General features: G+C 47.4%; 1 protein-coding gene across 9 annotated transcripts in view; it reads left to right on the plus strand.

Annotated features, from left to right (window-relative positions):
• Nucleotides 1-25,834, plus strand: part of KANK1 (KN motif and ankyrin repeat domains 1) — a 217,675-nt gene that overhangs the window by 74,397 nt on the left and 117,444 nt on the right. For all 9 annotated transcript variants that reach the window (XM_089337133.1, XM_089337132.1, XM_089337121.1 and 6 more), the window contains one exon: nucleotides 4,294-4,417. The gene's annotated coding sequence lies outside the window, so the exon portion shown is untranslated. The remainder of the gene's footprint in view (nucleotides 1-4,293; nucleotides 4,418-25,834) is intronic.

The following is a 25,834-nucleotide window of genomic DNA, read 5'->3' on the forward strand; positions in this document are numbered from 1 at the left end:
TCTCTTTTTTTTTTCCCCCAGTGGTTCTCTGCTCATGAGTTGATGTGTGTTTTCTTCAGTCCATGAACTAGACCAGTGAAATAGTGACATTTCCATTTTAGAGATAAAATCGGCTGGGAGAACTATTTGCAACACATATGACAAAGCTCATACAAATGTGTTAGTATTATGTAGGAAGCGTACCTTAGTATTTTTATGATAAAGATCCTTTCTGGTTCTCACAGGCTGGAATGACCTTTGCTCCTTATGGCCAGAAGTTGCCCGTTAATCACCACTTTCTCCATTGACAGAGTCCCAGGTTCATGGTATCCTTGATAGCTGCAGAGGCGTTACCCATCAGTAAGATGATTGCTCTAGCCCACAACAAAACAAAGGACATGAGCAAGAGATAAAAAATAAACTGTTCAACCTCAAAGGTACGCTAACTAAACAGTAAACATTTATGTGATACGGTATTAAAAAAGTGCTACCCCATGATGTAGAGCTGTGCTGGAGTAGGTAGGGTTGGTTGTGTGCCTATGGGCCCAGTGTTGTGTGGGGCAGGTTACCTGTGTTAGTAGATCCTTGCGTGTTTCCAGACATTTGAACTTGGACCTTATCCTTGGCCAATGTCCATCTCAGTCTTTCTTAGGTAATTGGAAATTTTATATGTCTTGAATACTTCGGGGGGATGTGTTAAAATTTATTGTTGTATAGTCATTAAAAATACCTGTATAAAAGAGCAGTCAATAACATACTACTTCTTTCAGATAAAACAGATTGCAAATAATGCCATACTACTCATTGGAGCAAAAACCATATGTATTTATGCATCTGTGTATTAATTTGTAAATCTATTCATTTCAAAGTAGAAAGAGTCAACCAAATGCTAAGTTTGCTTGGGACTTTTATTCTTTATTCTTACTTGACTTTTTCTAAACTCATAGTAAAGAACAAGCATTACTGGCCGGAACCGCGGCTCAATAGGCTAATCCTCCGCCTAGCGGCGCCGGCACACCGGGTTCTAGTCCTGGTCGGGGCGCCGGGTTCTGTCCCGGTTGCCCCTCTTCCAGGCCAGCTCTCTGCTATGGCCCGGGGTGCAGTGGAGGATGGCCCAAGTGCTTGGGCCCTGCACCCGCATGGGAGACCAGGAGAGGCACCTGGCTCCTGGCTTCGGATCAGCGTGGTGCGCCGGCTGCAGCGCACTGGCCGCGGCGGCCATTGGAGGGTGAACCAACGGCAAAGGAAGACCTTTCTCAAGCATTACTCTGAAGCAAGAAAAATTAACTATCTTTGTAGTGGTTTGGTGTAAATTATACTTGTGTAGGTGGACCAGCAATGGTGATAGTATGTTTGACCTGAGCCTGGACTTCGGCTCTGTTGATGTGACACATTTTATCTTTTTCTTTTTTGCCTAAGATTTATTCATTTGCAAGGCAGAGGGAGAGGAAAAAGGAAAAGAGGGAGGGAGGAAGACTTCTTCCATCCTCTGGGTCCCTCCTCAAATGGCTGCAACAGCCATAGTTGTGCCAGGCTGAAGCTGGGAGCCAGGAACTCCTTTGTGTCTTTCACGTAGGTGGGAGGAACGGAGGTCCTTAAGCCATCAGATTCTGCTTCCAAGACAGATTAGCAGGGAGCTGGACTGGAAGTGGAGTTGCCAGTGCTCCAGCCAAGGCTCTGAGATGGATACAGGTGTGCCAACTGGCGGCTTTCCCTCTGCACCACAGTGACCACCCCGCTGTCTGCTTTTTGTCTATTGAATAAGTGAGGATCATTTACCTAAATGAAGCCCAACGAGAATATAATTCAGCCATTCAGACGTGGGAGCATGGAGCTGGCGAATGGTCTGTGAGATTTCCAAAGGCCTGCTAGGCTGTTGGGAGGAGAGTGAGACTTGGGGCGGTGGGGTGGGGGATTCCGCTGATGACCTGCAGCAGTCAGGCTCTGTGTGTGTGTGGAGGGGAGAGGAGCGGAGCACGCTTGGGTGTCTGTGTTGGGCTCAGTCAGGTAAACAGCCCGGTTAGAACGTGACCAGCACAAACCTTTGGGCTTGATGAGCAGAGCTGTTGACAGGAAGTCTGCTGGTTTCCATTTGTTGTCTTCCTGTTTCCCTCAATGCCCTGCGGCCAGCATCCTGCGTCAGCCACGTTGACAGTTGTGGGCAGGGGCCACGGTATCCTGCTTCCTTGTAGGGAGGTCCAGTGACTCCCCTCGCTGCCCGTCCACAGCTTCCGCCATGCAGCTTACTCACCTGTCTCTGGGGTGTTCTCCTGCCTCTGCACCCACTGTACCTGCCCCCTGCATCGGTCTCCGCCGCCGCCTCTCCTGGCCCTTTGCTGTTCCCCAGGGCTTCACTCATCATCCTTGAGGTCAGTGTCTCGTAACTGCCTGTGCCCACTGTGAGCATCCTCAGTGCTGCTTGGAGTTTGGTCACCAGATGGCACACGAGTCGGCAACAGGTTCGCACTGGCACAGAGTCGGACGTTGGGCCTTTGCCGAGCTCGTCTCCTGGCCCCGTGGGCAGGCCACACGTTGTCTCCTGGACCCTGGAACAAGTTCCTTCCGTGAGCCTCTCCACCCTAAGAACTCTGATGGACTTAATAAGAATCTTACCTCAAGGCCTTGTGGCCCCATCCGTTTCAGAGCTGATCCCCCCAAAACCTCCTCATTTATAAGAGTTCTCACGTAAGCTTCACTGAAGTGCAAAGTCTTAAATACTTATAGCTAAGCTCAAAAATCATGAAGGAGGCGGGGGGGCCAGTGCTGTGGCATAGTGGGTAAAGCTGCCGCCTACAGTGGCAGGATCCCATATGGGCACCGTTCAAGTCTCGGCTGCTCTACTTGCCATCCAGCTCTCTGCTGTGTCCTGGGAAAGCAGTGGAAGATGGTCCAAGTCCTTGGGCCCCTGCATCCACATAGGAGACCCAGAGGAAGCTCCTGGCTTTGGATCGGCGCAGCTCCGGCCATAGTGGGGAGTGAGCCAATGGATAGAAGATTTCTTTCTCTCCCTCTCTCCCTCTCTCTCTCTCCCCCTCTCCTTCTCTCTCTCTGTAACTCTTTCAAATAAATGAATTAATTAAAAAAAAAAAACATGAAGGAGTAGGCAGTAATGGTAGGATGGTGTGTGAGTTGCTTGGGAGGTGGTCGTCGCCAGGGCCATGGGATGCAGCCCAGCTTTCTCAGAGGGGCTAGGAAAGACCTTGTCTGTGCAGGAATGGTAGGTGCATGGGCAGGCTGTCATTCATTACAGGGTGTGTTTTTTTGGAAAATGTGATCAGACTGATGTGACCAGCACAGAAAGTACTTACTGAAAAATGAAGGCAAATGAGTGAAAGTAGTAGTGGGTCACAGCAGACTGAAAATGAGCAGGAGTGTATACGTGGTGGAAGAGAAGAGCATTGCCATGAGGATTCTGGACACAGAACATTTGGCTTGGGAGTTCTAAGGCTGGGGAACATTGGAGCTGTGGGATTGTGTCCTGTGGGACGGGAATGTCGAATACTGTGGACAACTTGCTGTGTGATCCATGGGGCACCAGGACTCATCATGCCTGTGCAGCGACTGCAGGGGTAGACACTGCTCCCACTTGATCCACAGCAGAGTCCGACTCATGGCTAGACTAGGATTCAGGCCCAGAGAAATCTGACTGAGGATGGAGACCTCGAAGCATCAGTTCTTCACTTTACGGCCAAGAAAGCAGAGAGCCGGGAGACAGCGGCCCTGTCCATAGCCATGCAGATTGTGAGGTCCTGCAGGAGAGTGCACAGGTGGTGGTCATTGAAAGGCCAGGTCCGAGGCTGCTGTGAAGCTGAATTTGGGTGTAGCAGTGGTGTGGGAGAGGAGAAGATGGGGCAGACACACGCAGGCCCTTCCACGGAACATGGTAGTGGACTCATCGTGGAACGGGAGATGACGGACAAGGACTACTGGAAAACCATCTCAAGGTTTTAATGCTAGGGAGCTGAGATTTAAAGTTTTAAGAGAAAGGCAGTAGGGCCAGCGCTGTGGCTAAGTAGGTTAAGCCTCTGCTCGCGGTGCCAGCATCCCATGTGGGTGCCAGTTCTAGTCCTGGCTGCCCTCTTCCCATCCCGCTCTCTGCTTATGGCCTGGGAAAGCAGTGGAAGATGGCCTACGTGCTTGGACCCCCTGCACCCACACGGGAGACCCAGAAGAAGCTTCTGGCTCCTGGCTTCAGATCAGTTCAGCAGCAGCCATGGTGGAAAGTGAACCCGTGGATGGAAGACCTTTTTCTCTCCCTCTCTCTCTGTGTCGTTCCCTCCCAGTTGCCTCAACCCAATTCTTTTTTTCTTTCAGAATGGTTGTCACTGCCCTGGATGGACCGCTGGCCTCTTGAGTTACTTCCATCTTCTGCCCACACCAGGAAATTACCCATGGAGTTGAAATATGTTATAGTCTCTTAGAGCCTTGGATAATTAAGGTAATTAAGGTAACCTTAAAACGATCATGAGGTTGTCTTGTTTTTCTGCTTTAACTTTGATTTTTGAGACGTTAACCCATTCTCTTCCCTTCCCTTTTACGCTCTCATAATCTATTCAGAGTGATTTTTAGCCTGCAATTGCATAACAATGCAGGACAGTCTTCTAGGATGAAATATGAGCAGGCTGCTTGAAGAATGGAGGTGCAATGTGTTCCTCTTCAGATGAAATCAGTAAAAGGACCCGATTGCCATAAACACGATACGCATAGACTGGATTATGCTAGAATTGATGGATCAACAAGGGCAATTTGGGCTACTTGGAAAAAAGGGGAGATATACAAATATTAAAGAATTGCTGAATTCAAGTAAAGAAAATCTAGAAAATGCAGGAAATTTAAAAAATGTGAGAGTGAACGTGCAGGTGCTATCCAATCCACTGGTTCGCTTCCCAAATGTCCACAACAGCCAGGAACTCAATCTTGGGCGCCTGTGTGATTGCAAAACTGAATTATTTGAACCTTGATTTTCACTGTCCAGAATCTGTATTAGCTGAAAGCTGGGATTGGGAACCAGAGCCGACACTCAAACCCAAGCACTTAGGATGTGGGCATCTTAACTGCTAGTCTAAATGTCAGTCTCTAGAAAATACAGAGAATTTTTAAACAAATCTATTTGACTTTAAGAAATAATCAGTGTTAAAACGTTCATCATCTTCCTAGTTGTCACTTGTGGGGTGTGTGTGTGTTTGTGTGTCTGTGTACACACACACATGTGTGTGCATGTGTGGTCACTGGGTAGATTTTTTGTAAATGAATAGCCTTTGTTGCATGCTTGGCACGTGCCAGGCTCTGTTCTAAGCACTTTAAATATACAGATCTTTTAATTCTCACAAGTCTGAAGTTGATAGTTTTATCCTCCCCTTTTTACACACAAGACAGTTGCTGTTTTGAGAAAGTCAGTGACTTGCCCATGCTCTCACAGCTGGTAAACCCACCCAGGACCTGGACTGCTGGTACCAAGGCCTAGACCACCTCACTCTTTTACATACTTAACAAAATGCTTATTCCCTTGAGCATCATTTTCTTTGACTGTTCTAAGATTGATTGATTTGAAAAAGAGAGCAAGAGAGAGAGAGACCCCTTCACTGATTTACTTCCCAAATGGCTGCAGTGGCCAAGCTAAAGCCAGGAGCTCCATCCTAGTCTTGTGAGAGCCAGGGTTACAAGTACATGGATTATGCTAGACTGGATTATTATCTCCATCTTCCACTGCTTTCCCAGGCACATTAGCAGGAAACTGGACTGGAAGTGGAGCGGCCGGGACTCAAATCGGCACTAATATTGGTTGCCAGAGTCACAGGCAGTGGCTTAATCTCCTCTGCCATGAAGCCAGCTCCATGTTTTTTTAAGATCTATGTGTTTCAGTACAGGTCCATGTTGCCTCAAATGCTAGCAGCCTTTGTAGTTTTCCTCTCTGTCTAGAACCCACTTAATCACTGAAGGAGGCCTGGGTGCAAACCCTGGCTGTGCTGTTCTGACTCAGGTTTTCTAACAGTAAATGGAAATAATAATAAAATCTTTATAGTTTTTTAGTACAGTGCCTAACTTGGTTCAGGCTCCATACCCATGGTCTCGTACTGTTAACTTCCAGAACTTGATGTTCATGCAATAGAACAATCAAAGGTTATACTTGAGGTTTAAAAAGTTTTTTTATTATTCACTTGAGAGAGAGACAAGAAGAAGGAACAAGAAAGAAAGAGAGAGAGCTCCCATCTGCTGATCGACTCCGCAAATGGCCACAGTAGCCCAGAGCTGACACTGGGAGCTGAGAACTCAGTCCAGGTCTTCCATGTGGATAGCAGGGGCCCAAATACTTGAGCCTCACCTGTTGCCACCCAGGGTGTGCATTAGCAGGAAGCTGAATCAGGAGCAAGAGAGGCAGAACCTGAATGCCAGGCATTGTGCTACTGGATACAGGTGTCGCACCTGCAGCTTGACTGACAGGCCAAATGCCCGCCTCTTGAACTGTTTTGAGTGAAACAAACTGGTAATTCACAGTAGCCATGAGAGTGCCAACAGCATGGGGTTGTTCCTGTCCACACCAAGGCCACGCTCCCTGCACACTCCCCGCCTGCGTTGATGCAGAGTCGGGGAGGACGAGGAGCAGCGTCAGGATAACTGGAGAGCTGCATAGCTGGCTGCACACTTTCACAGGCACCATCTTGCTGGATCCCAGCCACGTGCCTGCCAGGGAGGTGGGGCAGGTGTGCGTGAGCTCGTTTACGGTGGAGGAAGCTGACTTGGAGGATGAAGTAATATGTTCACGTAGTGTCCTGAGAGTGGCCCATGGCAAGGCTGCGGTGCACCCCAGGTCTCATTCTTGATGACTTCATGCTAAACTGGGGAGGTGCAGGTGTAGACACCCAGGCCTGGAGATCACTGAAGAAGCAACAAAAGGAGGCGGCACCTTGGAGAAGGTGGCAGGAGGGGGTAAGGAAAGTGGACATACTGAAAGGGAGGGACTCAGTGGGAGAGTTGGGAGGAGGAAGGCAGAGGGGGACATTGAAGGGCCAGGAGCTTGGTACCCATGAGGCTGGCTGAGCAGGCTGGGGCGCAGGGCTTCATCTTGGGGATAGAGGGCGTTCCCTGAGTCTGGAGGAGAGGGGAAGAGTGGAGGCCAGAGACACAGGTGCCTTGAGATGGAAAGGAACACTGAGAGGGCTGGAGACTTAGCTGCTGAATAGAGACAGAGGAAAGTGTGTGAGAGTGGGAGTGCTTAGGTTCGGGGTTTTAGATTGGAGAAAGGGGAACAGTTTAGAGAGTATCTGTCGTGGAACGTGGGCCAGAGAATTAGGAAAGGCTGCCAAAGCCCTCTGCTGGGCAGGGGCAGGATAATGCCTGGACTCCAACTAGGCAGCTTTAGTGCACCTGACGACCCTGCTTTAGAACTGCTGGGGATCTGCTTGCCATGTGTTTGCAGCTGTCTCAGGCTGTTCATTCGTGAGCTCAGTGCAAGCAAGGTGCAGGTCAGTGTTAGAACGGATTCCTTCGTTGTCTGTGGGAAGGAGGGAAGGAAATGGTGCTGCACATTGTTTCCAGATCCCTGTCTGGGATACCTTTGGATCAGGAGTGAAGTCCTCCAGGGAGAGGTGGTTTGTTTTTTTTGTTTGTTTGTTTTTTGTTTTTTTAGCTTAATTTGTTTATTAGAGAGGCAGAGGAAGAAAGAGAGGTCTTCCATCCTCTTGTTCATTCCCCCAAATGGCCGCTGTGGCCAGAGCTGGACAGACAGAAAGCCAGGAGCCAGGAGCTGCTTCTGGGTGTCCCTCATGGGTGCACAGTCCCAAGGATTTGGACCATCTTCGAGTGCTTTCCCTGGGCGCATTAGTCGGGAGCTGGATTGGAAGTGGAGCAGCCAGGACTTGAACCGGTGCCCACAAGGGATTCTGACACTGCAGGCAGAGGCTCTCCCCAGTATACCACAGCTCCAGCCCCAGGAGGGTGTTGATACCTGCTTGTGGGAATCGGCGCTTTGTGCTGGTCAGGGAGGTGGTGGGAAGACGAGGGGTGACTTCTGAGACTTCTGAGACGGTGAGGTCAGGAGCTGGACTCTGCCAGTTGTTAGTCCATCTGCTGTCAAGATTTCTGCTGCAGCTGCGCTGAGCCTGTCCATGACTTTCCCTGCATCGTTTGACAGGTCTCCATTTTTGTTCTGTGATGTTCTAGATGGCTTTCACCTAGAGATGGTGCTTCTTAGTAAAAACAATATGTATCAACTGGAGAAATTAAAGATATATCAATAAATAAAACAGACCTCCTAAAAATGCATAGTTCTGCTGCCATTAAATAGCCACCCTTAGTTTTCTCCCAGGGGTTTTTCTACATAGATATGTGTCTAAATGAGATTTTTGCACATAAAATGCAACCTGCTTTTCTCAATTGTTAAATTGGATACCTCTGTCCATGTCAGGTCACCACTATGTCATTGTGAGTGGTTGATGATTGTAGGACTATACCGTATTCACCAAAACTCACCTTGGACTTGAAAATAGGTATCTTTCTATATAATTTTAAGACCATTCTTAATTGTGTCCTTAATATAAAGCCAGGAAAAAGGTTTTGAAATCTATTACCTGGAAGACCAGACCAGAGGTCTCCTCTTTCACACCCTAAATAACATTAAATAATGGAATTAAAAAAAAAAAAAAAAGAACTTACCCAGTTTTATGAACTAATGAACGTTTTTCAAATACCTTTTATATTTCCTCCTTTTGTGGACTTTCCATGTGCTTTGTTGATCTCTCTAGAGGAGCCTTAGCTTCGTCTGTTACTGCCTTGTAAGAGTGTTCCTATCTTTAAGCATCTTTTATTCTGAAACCATTATGAATCTTTGTTACTTCTCTTGTGCTTGGAGGTGTCTGCAAGTACTCACTGTTAGGGGGTCAGGTCTGCCCGTGGCCCCATGTAGACTGATGAGGCAGCGGGAATGCCTGTGCCCTGCAGGCTGCCCCCCACATGGCACAGAGGAAGCTCTCTGGGGTGTGATCGCATCTGGCCAGCCGCACCTCCGCCTGAGCCCATCAGGGCGTTCTCCTCACCGCAGCCTGCAACGCCCAGCTTGATCTGGCTGTGCCTGCACTCCAGCCCCACCTCCTCTCCCTCGCCCTTGAACACTGTGTTCCCCCATCCCTGGCCGCCTCTCCATTCCAGGAACTTGCCAGCTCTGTCCTGCCCCTGGGATCCTGCGGGTGTGTTGCATACACACACACACACTCATAGCCAGGTCTTGGGGCTGACCCCTCATTCACAGAGACCGGCTGCAGAGCAAGCAGGGTGGGCCCCATGGCTCCCCTCCTCACTAGCCCCGTGTGCTTTGGCTCTGACCTCCTCCTCAGCAGAACAGTTGGAATCATGAGATAGTAATTTCTAGCTCGGATGCATTGGTAGGATTAAGGTGGCTTTGGGAATGTGTGAAGCCTCTGTTTTTGGATGGCAGCATCCAGTGTTTTGTCAGACTGTTAGGCACCAAGCCCCCCTGTAGTTTGTGAGAGTGCCTGGGTATAGTCCTCCTGGGGCAGGGGCGTGGGCACTTTAAGGAACTTGGTGGGAACTTGATGGAACTTGATGGTCTGCATCCCCCTGCAGAGGGAAGTTGGGGACTTGACAGGGAATGCAGGCAGCAGGAGAGAAGTGAATTTCGCCAAGTTCTAGAGATTGAGCATTTAGTTAGTCTGTTTTCACTGTAGTTAGATTTCCAGGGAACAGGGTGACAGATGGGGACTTTGTCGTGGTCTTCTGCTCCCTGCTGGCCTCCACCACTCCACCAGAGTGGAAGACAGAGGTGGGTGATGGGAAAGAGCAGGTGGCTCCCTGGCTGTGCCCTTCACACCGGCTGTAGAAGGCATGCAGTTGACTGCCCTGGGGTCTGATCGATGGTGCTGCAGCCCCGGGAGCCGCAGGGCTGGCTGTAAGTGATGGGGGCTGTGGACTTGGGCAGAATTGCGCCTGTCGGGATTTTTCACAGTGCCCACCTTATTACACTGGAGAGGCGCGTTTCATTGCTTAAGGGCACAATTTACGGCAATGGGCTTATCCCCTTGTTTTGGCTCTTTAGGTTTTTCTGCCTCTTAATAAAATGTGAAGTCACAAAGCAATTAAATAGTAGTGCAGGTTTCAGGCAGAAGGTGGGAAAGGCTGAGTAGGGGGGAAAGGCTTGCATGATTGACAGAGGCTGGCTGGAGATTTACATTGAGAATAACTCGTTCTTCAAAAACTTTCTTCATATTCTGGTGGGAATTATGGGGTAAATCATCCACCAGGAGGATGGATGATTAAAAATGCAGGAGTTATGATTTCTTTTTGACTTTGTAAGTCTCTAAATCCTCCACCTTAACATAGACTTCTCATTTCAAGCCGGGAGCCAGGCCTGCCATGGAATAAAGTGATCTAGAAAAACTCTTCAATAGTTCATAAGCTTGAGATTGTTTGTTTTGTAAAATGTTTTAAAATGTACTGAAATGAAGCTGAGAATGCATGAGTACTTTTTTGTTACCTAAACATGTGAACCTGTATTTAGGAAACAGTATTTTTGAATGTTCAAAATATTGGAGTTTCACTTGTTAGGTTCTAGAACTTTAAAAAATAGCATGAGTGATTTTTAATTATGACACTTGGAATGAAGAAACATTTTTAAAAGCTGACCATAAAAATCTGGTCCTCTAAATGCTAGTTCTCTAACATGTAAAATAAGCCCTTTTGATTTTGCCACTTTGTATTGATTATTGCCTATTTATTCCAGAGGCAGTGTTCCAGATGCAAGGTCAGGATGTCCACTTCTCACACCAGAGTACTTGTCTCTGAGTTCCTGAGTCCTGACTCTGCCTTTTATTCTGGCCTCCTGCTCATGTGTGCCCTGGCATCCAGCAGGGGGTGGCTCACATACTTGGGTCCCTGCCACCCACGTGGGAGACCCAGCTTGAGGACTGGGCTGCTGCTCTCAGCCTGGCCTAGCCTTGCTATTGTGGACGAGTGGGAGAGTGAAACAGTTGCTGGAAGATCTGTGTCACTCTGCCTTTCCAGTAAAGTGAAATAAATGAATTTTAAAAAGAGAACTGCAGGAATAAGCTGCAGAGTATAGGTCGTGCTCCTGGCTGGACTCCTGGTCAGAAGATAGGGGACAAGAGAACAGGGAGCTTGGTGCGAGGGTGATAGACAGCTGTTGTACCAAATCAGGAAATAGTTTCCGGCTCTTCCCCAGGGCCTGAGTAGGGGCCCCGGCAGCAGCCAGGGTTGTTTCCTTCTCTGTAAAGGAGGGTGTGTTCCTTACTTGGATGGGCGGCACTGTGGAGCTCCTTTGGGTGGTGGAGAAACCAGGTGGCTGGGGCTGACTTTCCCTGCAGTTCTTCCCCCGAGCAGAGCTGGCCCTTGTTTCTTGGGCGGTGGATTGTGCTGCTGCGTGGCCAGTGATGACTTACTGTCCCTGCTGTTGAGTTTCTTCCCTTTTCCCTTTGTCCACAGTCTCCTCGGAGAGGCCACAGGATGCACACTGGCACTCTGGTTCATAATGAATGACAGGGACACTGGTGTTGTGTTCCTAACCTATGCATTGTTTTTAAAACCTTGTATGTATTTTTAGTGAGATGAAGTTGACATAACATAAAAATCAGGAATTTAAAAATTAACGATTGCATGGCATTTAGTAGATTCACAGTGTTACGATTCTGCCTTCTCTGGCCACCAGGAAAGAAAATCTTGTGCCCATTAAAGAGTAACTGCCTATTCCCACCTGCCCTTGTCCCCTGACAATCATTAATCTGCTCTGTGTGAATTTTCCAGTTCTGGGTATCTTATATAAATGGTATCGCGCATTAGGTGCCTTTTTGTCTGGCTGTGTTGAGCATGTTCATGTTTTATGGCTGGATAATGTTCCACTGTATAGGGATACCATAATCTGTGTAACATTCATGTGTTGATGGGCGTTTGTCTAACCCTCCCCCAGCATACCATCTTTTTGCTTTTATAAATGATGCCACTGTTAACAGAAGTGTGCTAGCACTTGACATTCTGGGTTTAGGTTTTATTTTCCATGTATTTGCTCATTGGTCATATGGCAGTTGTTAACCTTGTTGATCAACTGTCACGCTGCTTTCCACGGTGGCTTTCCACAGGGTTCCAGTTTATTGACAGCCTTGCTTGCGCTCTTCCTTTCTGAATACATGATAGACATCCTTGAGGGTGTAAAGAGGTGTTTACTCATGATTTTGATTTGTATTTCCCTGCTGGCTAATGGCCATCTTGTCATGCTCTTTGTGTATCTTGAGAGAAAGGACACATACTGTGGGCTTCTGATCATCAGCAGCTGGCCAGGAAGCCAACGATGAAGACTGAGAAGACTCGGGTACACACCTTTATTATGGCATCTAGAGGGAGAGATTGCTCAGCCAAACTGCTGCGGGCACAAGGCACTGCGGACTGGGGAGAGAGGCTGAGCAACCTCTGCTTTACAGTGTCTGAGGGTCAACTTATGTACAGTTTTGGAAGGCCAACCCTGCCCCTGCACCGCCCTCCCAGGGTCTTGTAGTCATAGCAATGCCGCCCTCCTAGGCCCCTTAGTCCTAGTAGAAGGGTTACATAGTTGTAACAACAGGGTGCCGTTAGGCCATTTCCTCTTGCAGGGCAGCTTAGAGTGCAGCTTCTCCTATGCAATTCCCTGATACATACAAGTCATTTTTTTTTTTTAATTAGTTTGTCATTTTGATGTTGAGTGGTGAGAATTCTTTTTTTAGATGTGTTCCAAATATTTTTTTCTGAGAAACCTTTTATTTAATGTATATAAACTTCATGCATTTCATAAATACAGCTTTAGATCATTAATTTGTTTTAAGTTAATTATTCATATGCTGTGAGGTAGAAGGAAGGTTCCAGCTTCATTCTTTTACATGTAGATACCCAGTTTTCCTAGCACCATTAATTGAAGAAACCAACTTTCCCCAATGAATGTGCCCTCATAAGAAATAAGTTGATTATATATGTGAGGGTTTATTTCTGATTCTTTGTTCTCTTTCATCCATCTTTGTCCTGATGCACTACCACGCTGTTTCTGACTGTTGGGGCTTTGTAGTAACTTCAGGTGTCTGGAAGTATCACTCTTCCAACTTCGTTCTTCTTTCTCAGTATTGTTGTGGTTGTTAGGATTCCTTGCAGTTTCCTATGAATTTCATGATTAGTGTTCGCATTTCTACAAAAAGTGCTGGTGGAATGTTAGTAGAGTTCACTGAGTATGCACACTTAGGACATTACTACCATCTCAACAGTATTAAGACTTAAAGTCCATGAACATGGAATGTCTTTATTTAAGACTGAATTTCTTTAGGCAATATTTTGTTCTTTCCAGTGTATAAGTATTTCACCTCCCTTATCAAATTTTTTCCTACATATTTTATTCTTACTGTGCAGTTGTAAATTGAGTTTTCTTGATTTTTTTGTTTTGTTGTTCATTACTGGGATATAATTGTTCTCTATTTAACTTTTAAAGAAAATGATCTTTATTGGTTATGTAAAAAAAAAATCAGATGAAGACCCACAGTATCTTTTCAAATGTTCCTTAGAGTGGCCCTTATTAGGTTTTATATAGATATATTTTCTGTGCTTATACTTACAAATGAACACTTAATAAGTGATAATGAGTATCTTTCTGTGTCAGTCCATCTGAATTTGTTTTATTCCTCAAGTACTGCAGAGCAGCACATTATGTAGGTAATACTTGAAAGGATTTTCTTTCCATGAACACTTAGCATATGTTTTCTTTCCTTTTATAAAATGTGACACCTGTACCAGTATCAACGTTTGATGTGCAGGTATTAAGAATTGCTGAGGCACAATAGCACATATTACCGTAATTTTTTTCAATTTCAGATTAACATCAAAATTACCATTTTAGCCGTGTGTGTGTGTGTGTGTGTGTGTGTGTATTTCAGCAATGTTAGGGACATTCACACTGTGATGTCAACAATCTCACACTCTTTCATCTTGAAAAACAAAAGCTCTGTACCCATTCAACAACTGTCTTCCACTCCTGTCTCTGTCAGCCATTCTCCTTTCTGCCTGTGATTTTTATGCTTGTGTGCCTGGCTTACCTTAGTTAGCATCATGGCCTCGAGGGTCATCCATGTCCTGACATGCGTATGAATTGCCTTTCTTTTTAAGGCTGAATAGTATTCCATTGTGGCTGTACTGCCTTTGATGGACCTTAAGTGATCTTTCTTTAAGTACCTGTTTACCAAGGGCAGAGATGCTGCCCTCTGATACCTGAGAGGCTCACATTGAGTAATTACATGCTTGGGACAAAAGAAGAAGGTGTGTCTAAGTCTTTCTATTCTGATACATTGTGGTAACATACAGTAAACTAATCCACGACCAATACCGAAGTCTCTTTGGGTATGGGTAGGAGCTGTGTAAGCAGGGGCATTGTTGATCCTGCCTGATGGTGTTAGGTGAGGAGTCAGCAGGAAGCTCATTTGTGCTTCGTGGGCTGCTCTTGCTCTTAGCCTCTGTGTACCTCAGCTCCGTTCTCAACACATTTGTCAGTATCCTTCCACCTGTGGCTGGCCGTCAGTCTTAAATGGCTTTGGATTTTATGCCAAAAGATCTGCTTGGTGACAGATTCCATGAACACCCAGCATTCTTTTTTGACAGCATCCAGGAAAGACCAGTTTGAGAATTGGCCCACGTCCTGAAGTGCAGGGTTGTAGTTTGTTTAGGGCTGCCTGCGGAGGTCAGTTCTCACCAGAAAGCGGCCGGGAAGGACCCTGGCGTTCGGTGGGAGTCTGGCATCGAGTACCTTTCCTTGCCTTTTTTTTTTTTTTTTTTTTTTTTTTTTTTTTTTGACAGGCAGAGTGGACAGTGAGAGAGAGAGACAGAGAGAAATGTCTTCCTTTGCCGTTGGTTCACCCTCCAATGGCCGCCGTGGCCGGCACACTGTGGCCGGCGCACTGCGCTGATCCGAAGGCAGGAGCCAGGTGCTTCTCCTGGTCTCCCATGGGGTGCAGGGCCCAAGCACTTAGGCCATCCTCCACTGTACTCCCGGGCCACAGCAGAGAGTTGGCCTGGAAGAGGGGCAACCGGGACAGAATCTGGCACCCCGACCGGGACTAGAACCCGGTGTGCCAGCGCTGCAAGGCAGAGGATTAGCCTAGTGAGCCGCAGTGCCGGCCCTTTCCTTGCTTTTGCATAATTAAGTAGGAAAGCAGAGGAAGATGCTCTTGTAAAGTGCCCCGAGGAAGGCGAGCCAGATGGAAACGCAGGGGAGCAGTGACCGCAGTTGCTTAGTCTTTCACCATCTTTGCATCTTTTGTTTTGAAATGATGTTAGATTTAGAGCAAAGTTCCCGAGGTAGTCCAGAGTTCTCATAGGCATTCGCCAGGTTTCCTCTGACATCACGTCTCACAGCCACTGTTTAACTGTCAAACTCAGGGGACTTACGTTGTAGGATCCTTCTATGAAGGTAGATGTGTATAAATTCCATCTAGTTTCCTACTGGTGTCCTTTTCCTGTTCCAGGTTCCAGTGCACAATCAGCATGCTGAGTTGCTCTGAGGCCTACAGCGTGTGATAGGTCCTCAGTCCTTACTAGTCCGTATGTCCTGCTACTTAAAAAAAAAAAAAAAGATTTTATTTATTTATTTGAAAGAGGTGGGGGAGGAGAGAGGAGGAAAGAGAGCAGGATAGATCTTCTATCTGCTGGTTCACTCCCCATATGGCTTCAATCCATGGCTAACCAGGCTGAAACCAGTAGCCAGGAGCTGTATCCAGGTCTCCCGTGAGACTGGCAGGCGCCCAAGCACTTGGGTCATCTTCCACTACTCTCCTCAGGCCATAGCAGGGAGCTTGGATTGGGAGCAGAGCAGCTAAGATGTCAGCACTGAAGGCGGCAGCTTTACCTGCTACGCCACAAAGCCAGCCCTGAGCTTGATACTTCTGGATGGTACTAGTGAGCTATGTAGCTTTAGGCTTGTCTTACGTTTGCTTCCAAGTTGAGCATTTTGGGGAGGAACACCTCAAAAGGAATCATGTCTCTCTCTCTCTGCCCTTGGCAGTCAGTTTTCTTACTACTGGTGATGGTGACCTTCAGCCCCTGATTCAGGTAGTAACAGCCAGGTTTCTGCATTACCAAGTGACTGCTGTTCCCTCTGTTTGATGAATATGTTGAGGGAGATTCTCTGAGACCATGCAGATTTCCTGTTTCTCCCCAGGCTTGCTTTCACTACTGAGTTGTGCATCCATTGGCGGGTCTTGCCTACAATGATGATTACTGTATTGTTGGCCTGATCGTGATTTTATGTCTCCTTCCTTAGCTGTACATTTACTAATTCTATGTGAGGAAGGGCTGTTCCTTCTTCATACTTATATACGAATGCTTGTGTTTAAATGTGTGTCAGTGTGACTTGTGCAGAGTTTCTACTCTGTAGAAGATAACCCAGTATTGTTATTGTTCATTGTGTTGCTCAAATTGTTCCAGCTTTGGCAGCTGGGGGCCCGTTCAGGCTGACTCTGCTGTCGTTTTGGCATGGTCCCCCTTAGGTGACACGCCCAGACGTTCCAGGCTTACCTGAGATTTTCCTTGCCCTATTCCTGGGATCAGTCACTTCTTTTTTTTTTTTTTTTTTTTTTTTTTGACAGGCAGAGTGGACAGTGAGAGAGAGAGATAGAGAGAAAGGTCTTCCTTTTGCCGTTGGTTCACCCTCCAATGGCCGCCGCGGCCGGCGCGCTGCGGCCGGCGCACCGCGCTGATCCGATGGCAGGAACCAGGAGCCAGGTGCTTTTCCTGGTCTCCCATGGGGTGCAGGGCCCAAGCACCTGGGCCATCCTCCACTGCACTCCCTGGCCACAGCAGAGGGCTGGCCTGGAAGAGGGGCAACCGGGACAGAATCCGGCGCCCCAACCGGGACTAGAACCCGGTGTGCCGGCGCCGCTAGGCAGAGGATTAGCCTAGTGAGCCGCGGCGCCGGCCTCTGGGATCAGTCACTTCTTCAGGAAGCCTGGCTGCTTTTGTTGGACAGTCTGTCTAGAACCAGTATCTAGGTGTTAGGTATGTACATTTCAACTGGGATGTCATTGCTTGCGTCTCTAATCAGTTTTTTTTTTTTTTTAATTTATTTATTTGAAAGAGTTACACACAGAAAGAGAAGCAGAGAGAGACAGAGGCCTTCCCTCTGATGGTTCACTCCCCAATTGGCCACAACAGCTGCAGCTGCGCCGATCCAAAGCCAGGAGCCAGGAGCTTTTTCCAGGTCTCCCACGTGGGTGCAGGGGCCCAAAGACTTGGGCCATCTTATACTGCTTTCCCAGGCCATAGCAGAGAGCTGGATCGGAAGTGGAGCAGCCGGGACTAGAACCGGCATCCATATGGGATGCCAGTGCTTCAGGCCAGGGCATTAACCTGCGGTACCACAGCGCCGGCCCCATTCTCAACAGTTTTAAATTGAGCTCTTTCCTGTGAGCATGGGCATAGAAGCTCTGGAACTTGCCCTTGACAGTGCTAGGTTGTAAATCGCTTGGATGTCAAACCATTTTGATCAGGTCACATTAAGGATAGACTGAAAATCCGTACACATTGAAAAGACGATAGATGAATAGGTATTTTGGTTATAAATGGAATGGATTATTTTGTTCTTGTGGAAAAGTACTTTTTCATTGTAAGTAGCACCCAGATATGTCTCATATGCCTTGCATAATGTTTCATTGATTTTTGACTCACATTTTTAGCTCATTCTCTATTTTGAGGTAATGAGAATAGTTTTTGGTTAGTTACAGGAGTAAAAATACTTGAGGTATTCCTGTTAGGCTATTTGAGACAGTGGCTTATTACAGATCATCATATAATAAAATAACAATTTTTGAAAGACTTATTATTTGAAAGTCAGAGAGAAAGACACAGAGAGAGATCTGTTCCATCTCCTGGTTCATGCCCCAGATGGCCACAATGGCCAGGGCTGGGCCAGGCTGAAGCCAAGGGCCAGGAGCTTCATCTAGGTCTCCCACGTGAGAGGCAGGGGACCAAGCACATGGGCCATCTTTTGCTGCTCTCCCACATTACTAGCAAGGAGCTGAATCAGAAGTGGAGCAGCCAGGGCTCGAACTGGTGCCTTTTGGGGATGCCGGCATTAGAGGTGGTGACTTTACCTGCTGTGCCACAATGCTGGCCCCCAAAATAATGTTTGCATGAACTTTTGATAATTTTTTTTTCATGAAAGCTTGTCAGAATATTGATAAAACATTTTTATGAATTGTAAGCCCTAAGGACTTCTTTTGAGGGAATCTAATATGATTTCTTTGGACTACTGGTTTTAATTCTTAAAATACATCTGGCTAAGATGAGACTGCAGTATGACCACCCTTTTCCTTTGTCATTTGCCAGGTTTCTCTTACTGTATCTTGCCCTTTGGAGTAGCAGCTTCTGTGAAAACAAAGCCCAAGCCCTTGCAGCTGGGGCTTGTAATAGCCATGTGGTGTACTTCCGTAGTGAGAATTCTCTCCCTAAGCATTTTGGTCTGTTTCATGACTTATTCTTGGGCTTTATCACCTGCTTATTACTTGTGAGGAAAGATGTCTTGTTCCTCTTTTCAGAATTTGATGAAAAAGAGCGTTTATGTCAGCATTTAAAAGATGAATTTTGGGGCTGGCGTTATGACATAGTGGGTTAAGCCAGCACTTATGATACCACATCCTGTATCAGAGGGTCAGCTCGAGTCCTGGCTACTCCACTTCTAATCTGGCTTCCCATTAGTGCCCCTGTGAAGGCAGTGGAAAATGGCTCAAGTACTTAGACCCCTATTATCCATGTTGGCGACCAGGATGGAGTTCTAGGCTCCTGGCTTTGGCCTGGCCTAGACCTGGCTGTTGGGGCTGTTTGGGAAGTGAGCCAGCAGAATAAAGATACCTCTCCTCCTACCTCAACCCTGTCCCTATGCCTTTCAAATAAATAAATGAATGACAAGCAAACAGACTTTTCAAGGACATCTTTCCTTGGGATCATGAGACCATAACATTTTGTAAGGAGTTCTCATATTCTCCAGGATTACTTTAACCAGGGGCTGAGATAAAGTGTGTCCATATGGTACAAGTGCTAGCTGGCAGATACAGCTTGCTGTCCACTTGGTGGACATTCAGAAACATGGCCGGCTCACCCTGAGCTCTGAATGTGTAAGTTACCTTGGTAGCAATAAGATATTGAAGAGTTTGAATAGATGTGAACACTGAGAATTTATCGAATAGTTTGAATGTCTTATATTGAATTTATTTATTTATTTATTTTTGGACAGGCAGAGTGGACAGTGAGAGAGAGAGACAGAGAGAAAGGTCTTCCTTTTGCCATTGGTTCACCCTCCAATGGCCGCCGCGGCCGGCGCACCGCGCTGATTCGAAGGCAGGAGCCAGGTGCTTCTCCTGGTTTCCCATGGGGTGCAGGGCCCAAGGACTTGGGCCATCCTCCACTGCACTCCCTGGCCACAGCAGAGAGCTGGCCTGGAAGAGGGGCAACCGGGACAGAATCCGGTGCCCCGACCAGGACTAGAACCTGGTGTGCTGGTGCCGCAAGGTGGAGGATTAGCCTAGTGAGCCGCGGTGCCAGCCCCATTACTTGTTTCTTAATAAGCTTCGTGGAGTGCCTGGCTGATGGGACTGATGTAGAGAAAGGCTGTGACTGCGCAGTCTGCCTCTCAGTCGGAATCTCCAATGGGAACTCTGGCTCGTGGGAAATCGGAGAGCAAGTCAGGATCTAGTGGTCCATCAAGAGTTTCCAAATGCTGTGAATCCCATTCCCAGTCAAGGTCAGACTCCAGAAGGCCATCTCAGAGTAGGTCATATACACTGGAGTACTGAAGTTATTCTCCAGGATCTAACCACAAAAGATACACAGCAAGCAGGGTGGATCCAGATCCCAGCACTGAGGTTGGAGGATTGACTTCAGTTTGTATGCCACAGAGAGGGATCTTTGTGAAGTACTTTCTCAGTATGGGACATGGAGTGTTGTCAGTGTAGTTAATGATAACAGGCACGTTTCCTCCTTCAAAGACAACAGTGGGGCCAGCATTGTGGAGCAGTGGATAGAGCTGCTGCCTGCAGTGCTGGCATCCTGTATGGGTGCCGGTTCAAGTCCTGGCTGCTCCACTTCCAATCTAGCTCTCTGCTCATGTGCCTGGGAGAGCAGTGGAGGGTAGCCAAGTGCTTGGGCCACTGCACCCACATAGGAGACCCAGAGGAAGCTCCAGGCTCCTAGCTACAACCGGGCCCAGCCGTGTCTGTTGCAGCCATTTAGGGAGTGTACCAGCAGCAGATGGGAGATCTTTCCGTCTCTGCCTCTTTCTCTAACTCTGCCTTTCAAAAAAAAAAAAAAAAAAAAAAAAACACAGGGAGAGAAAATCCAGAGTTTTCCCCTAGGATAGAGAATTCAACATATACATATATAAAATAGTCATGCCTTTATGTATCTAACATGGGGTTGTTTAAAGCTAGAAGTTGCAGTGCAGATCAGGGCTTTTTATGACAACTGCAGCTGGGAAGGGGGCCCAGAGTCAGTGTGGTGGAATGAGAAGGTGAGAAGGTCATGCCAAGGTGGCTGCTGACCACAGAGCCTGACTGACAACAGGCCGTGATTGGATGGTTTCCAATGATGGAAAATGACGGTGAAAATGACATGACAGCAGACAATGCAGCAGTGCCTAGTCAGCCACCCCCCAAATACTCGTGGGATGAACTTAGATGACCTAGAGGCAATAACCCATGCGAGGTCATCTCATCCGCACCCAGTGAGGATCCCCACATTTGTGGCAGTTCCCAGGTACCCCAGGCTCTCAGGGCAGCCACTAGACCCCATCCCACCTGCATATTTGCCGTAAATGTAGGAGCGGACGCAGAATTCAGGCCCTGGATTCCAAAGCCTGTAGAAAGGCTTCTGCTAACGAAGGGCCGAGGATATGCTTGTGTCTTTGCAGAGAATGTGGGACAGCGCATTTGGGTACCAGCCAGAAACATCAAGCCCGCAACTGACAGCCAACCAGAACCAGCTGAACAAGACTGAGAGTCTGCCTTGTTAGTGGACACACCTGCCCTATCATCCTACCCTGAGAAGCTGCCCATAGCCACATCCATTACTGTTTTATACCCCACTAGCTCTGGTCAGCCACTCAAACGGCCCATAGCCTGCGTGTGGTCATGCCATTCCTGATTACCATTGTTCCTCATTCCTACCCCCATCTGAGCAAGCACTCCTGTGGTCTCCCGTTTTGAGCGCTGGTTAGTCGATGACGGGTAAGATCCCCTGGGGGACAACCTAAGACAGGCACAACTGTGTACGGAGACCACATGAAACTGGATCAACAATGGTATGGCCAAGAATCATGCCTCCCGTTGCTCAAAAATAAATGAAAAGGGGGAAATGTGGTGGAATGAGAAGGCCATGCCAAGATGGCCGCTGGCAACAGAAACTGCCTGGAACAGGCTGTGATTGGATGGCTTCAGAAACCACATGACAACAGAGCCTGACAACAGGCCGTGATTGGATGGTTTTGGAAACTCCCTGGCAACAGAGCCTGACTGGCAACAGGCTGTGATTGGATGGCTTTGGAAACGGCCTGGCAACAGGCTGTAACTGGTTAGAGCATAGACCGCCCCTTGACTGGATTGGCTGCCTTGGCTATATAAACAGCTGTAGCAACTGAAATAAATGAGTCTCAGGCCTGCTTTCACCCGGCTCCCGGGGTCTGTGTGGTGACTCCACGCCTCTTGCCCCCACCACGCTCTTCCTCTCAGAATGAATCCACAGCAACAAGTCAGGTCTTAAAATGTGTTTGTCCATCCACAGGGAAGTGTTGAGGCTGTGCTGTACCCCAGGCTGTGTTCTGAGCACAGGTGAGGCACCCCTCATCCAGACATCGGGAGTGTGGAATGCTCCATATTTCAGAATTTAAAAACTTCACGTGAATGTAAAAATGTGAGGGTGTTTGGGCAGTTTGGATTTAATATTTTGAGATTATGGGATTAGGAATGTTTAACTGGTAAATCCTGCAAATATTCCATAACTCAAAACAAAACCTAAAACACTCCGGTCTGAGCATTTTTAAAAAAGAGATACTTAAGCTATACTGTGGAAATGGCAGAAGGAGAAAAAAAGAAAAAAACCGCCCAAAGTCCCTGGTGGGCAGGAGTTGATGTTCTAATGACATAAACAGAGGATACTGGTGAGGTGCAGTTGTTCACTCAGATTTTCATTTTTATGCACCCCGGGAAAACTCTGCGGCAGGGACTTGAATTCTCATTGAGTTGTCATGGTTCTTGAAAACAGGACCTTGGTGAGTCATTAGTGCGGGACACCCTCTTGCATGTTCCTTAGCCCCTTTGCGTGCTGCTGGGTCATTTAGAATGGCACTAAGGTTAAGCCTGGCTTATCCTAATCCGCGAGAGAACAGGGTCAGAGCAGCTAAACACAGCTAGGTTCGGGCCGTCTGCCCTGGGCTTGTTGGTACCCGTGCAGATTCTTGCTCCTGCCCTGTTCCAGGATCAGCTGCACATACCTGTGTGTGTGCCTCGCCCAGGCCGGGAGAACTGGCCTTGTTGCCTTCGCCCAGCTCAGCGCTGCAGGTCTGGGAAAAGATGCTGCCAGGGCTGTAAAACCGTTGTTGATTCTCGCTTGTTTTCCTTACTTCCTGTGCTGGGAGGAAGTATTGGGGGGGAGGGATTGACAAGGACAGAACATGACCCACCTGTGGCTCTTCGAAGCTCCTGAGCCACTTTTGGTTCTGTTCCTTCCCTGGTTGTCTTTGTTGTAACATTTGTTTTTACTTGTGATAGTGTGTGTGTGTGTGTGTGTGTGTGTGCACGCGCGCGCACAGTGACTTATCAGTTCCGTGGAATCTTGAAGGAAGTAAATAATTTTCAGAATTAGAACGTCAGTGATTTGATTTGTCGGTCATGGTTCAGTTCTCCTTTATCAGTATTTGTGTGTTCTCAAGAAAGGGCACTAATGGGGTCCTCAGGTTCAGGGGCTGCTGTGACTCGCGTGGCTCAGCAGGGAAGCGTGGCTGCCCTGCCCATGGTGGTGGTCGTCCCCGCCGTGGCCAAGGTGAGCTCAGCCAGTGGGATTGGTGCTGGGCGCCGCTGAAGAATGATAGCTGTTTTAGTCCTGCAGGTGGAATTTGGTCTTTTCAGATTCAAAGCCAGGAGCAGAAAGTGGGACTAAGGAAGCAGAGTTTATACACACAGTGGAAATGCTTACAATAAAGAGCAGGTAAAACAGGGCAAAAATCCAGTGGCAATACTCATCATCAGTAAAAAGATGTGACGCCTGCACCTGTTTTTGTTGAAGAGTTGAGAGAAACGTGGAAGTCGTCGACCATGCAGTTGATTCTTTGAAAGAAGAGCTGAAGTTCACATATGCAGAGGTAATTAGGAAGAGAAAATGGCTAGTAACAAATTGAGTGCCGTGTCAAAGACACTGGCATCTAGGCTTTGGCTGAGTCCGACTCGGAGGACGTCCTCAGAGCTGGCTCAAGCCCAGGGTCTTCCCAGAGAAGCTGAAGATTTTTTTTAAGATTTATTTATTGGAAAGAATTACGCAGAGAGAGGGAGAGAGAGGGAGGTCTTCCATCTGATGGTTCACTCACCAGTTGGCTGCAATGGCTGGAGCTGTGCCGATCTGGAGCCAGGAGCCAGGAGCTTCTTCCGAGTCTCCCACATGGGTGCAGAGGCCCAAGGACTTGGGCCATCCTCCACTGCCTTCCCGGGCCATAGCAGAGAACTGGATTGGAAGTAGAGCAGTCAGGACTAGAACCGGTGCCCATATGGGATGCTGGTGCCTCAGGCCAGGGTGTTAACCCGTCATGCCACAGTGCTAGCTCTGCTGAAGATTTTGAAAAGTGCCTTCAGCAACCAGGAGGGCGGCCAGGCAGCGGGATGATCATGGTCACCAGATCTTGGTAAAGGTGAGAAACGGACATGAAGGGAAGCCGTGGTGTCTGGAAGAAGTTCTAGAACACCTCCCTGGAGAACCAGGAGCAACTGCAGGGTATCACATGTGTCTGGCTCTGAAGGGAAGAAAACCAGAGCGTGTTCAGAGTTGGAAAACTAAAAGGCTGCAGGGAAAAAATAAAAAGAGGACATTGTCAAGGTAAAGGCAGACAACTTGCCTGTGCGTTTCCTTAGTAAATAAGAAGATAATCAAAAGCAGAAAGGAATGAAGAAGGAAGCAAAAAGAAGATAATCAAAAGCAGAAAGGAACGAAGAAGGAAGCAGTAAAGTGTAAAACTGTCAGTGAAATGCACATCCCAGTGAATGGAAGAGGCAAAGAGAAAGTCAAGTAAGTCACTGTCAGAAGTTAACGCGCAGGAGAACAAAGAGCAGGAAGACTGATTTCTGGGGTCTGAGAAGGAGGGAATTTTTGGGAAAAGGCAGAAGAAAGGGAAACTGCTGCTCATGACAGGCTTCAAGAAAGAGATGTACGGAAACTGAACTCTGCAGTTTAGGATAGTCGGGTGAATGAAGAGCCAGGGCAGGAAAACAAAGGCTGGCTAAATTCAGAGGGAGGGTTGGAAGCGCTGTGGGTGGAGATCCTCCAGGCTTCACACATCTGACAGAGTTTGGGGAGAAGAAATCTCAAACGGGGCTCGCAGGCTACGGGCCACTTCGGTGCATCCCACACATCTCACATGGATCCATTCCAGCCGGAGATAAGGAGTCTGGAGGGAAGTAGGAGATAAAGGAGGGGCGTCTAGTTGTTGAGGACGTCAGCACACTAGTGCTGGCAGGGGAGAGTGACTGCCCATGGCCTGGTGAGGCTGATGGAGCTGTACGCCTGTGAGCCGGCAAGTAGGACATTTTGCTGCGCTGTTGTCATTAGCACCCCTGTCTGTGCTAAGAGGGTGTTCATGTGTGTCAGTCTGTTCTTGATGTGAAAGTCACTTAAATGAGTTTGTTACAGACATTCTTCCATTTAAACACTCAATAGTTCAAAGAGACTTTGTGTCATAACAAAGCAAAATGAGGGCCAGCACCGTGGCTTACTTGGCTAATCCTCCGCCTGCGGTGCCGGCATCCCATATGGGCGCCCAGTTCTAGTTCCAGTTGCCCCTCTTCCAGTCCAGCTCTCTGCTGTGGCCTGGGAGTGCAGTGGAGGATGGCCCAAGTGCTTGGGCCCCGCACCCGCATGGGAGACCAGGGGGAAGCACCTGGCTCCTGGCTTCGGAACCGCGCAGCGCCAGCCATGATGGCCATTTGGGTAGTGAACTAACAGAAGGAAGACCTTTCTCTCTGTCTCTCACTGTCTATAACTCCACCTGTCAAATAAAAAAAAATAAAATAAAAAAAAAAACAGCAAAATGAATTAGAGCAATTATGGATGGGCACTTTTAAGTCAAAATTTTATAAAGTTTTAGAACTTGGAGGTAGGTTAACTTGAGCAACAAAAATATAAAGTGGTTTTCTCTTTAAGACGAATCAATACATTTGTTTATCTTTGAAGCAAGTTAATACATTTTATGAGTTTAGCATTAATTTGTGGATTTTTGAGTAATACTTATTCTAAACAAAATAATTCTTTAAATTTCAAAAAGCAGACCTTTGAAGAAGACTGCAGCATGCTAGCACGTTGTACTTTCCCTCCACATATTTGTTTGTGTTGGGCTTAGAGTGTTACTCTGTGACTACTTAGTCACATTAATTACATTTTTATTTTGGATTTTGTTAAGTGACTTAAAATGGTAAATAGCTATTACTGGTAACAACTTTAATTTAGGTTTTAGTGTATGTTGTTCCCATTTTCTGTGGTTACTTTTGTTTGTTTTTCAAGTGAGTGCAGGTGGTAACAATGACCTCTCTCCTGCTCTTTGCTAGGAAGACAATTTGGAAAACTCTTAGGCTCCTGTTACTCACCC

The sequence above is a fragment of the Oryctolagus cuniculus genome, chromosome 1, assembly GCF_051225735.1.
Source record: "Oryctolagus cuniculus isolate XC-2025 breed Fujian yellow rabbit chromosome 1, ASM5122573v1, whole genome shotgun sequence".
Taxonomy (NCBI): domain Eukaryota; kingdom Metazoa; phylum Chordata; class Mammalia; order Lagomorpha; family Leporidae; genus Oryctolagus; species Oryctolagus cuniculus.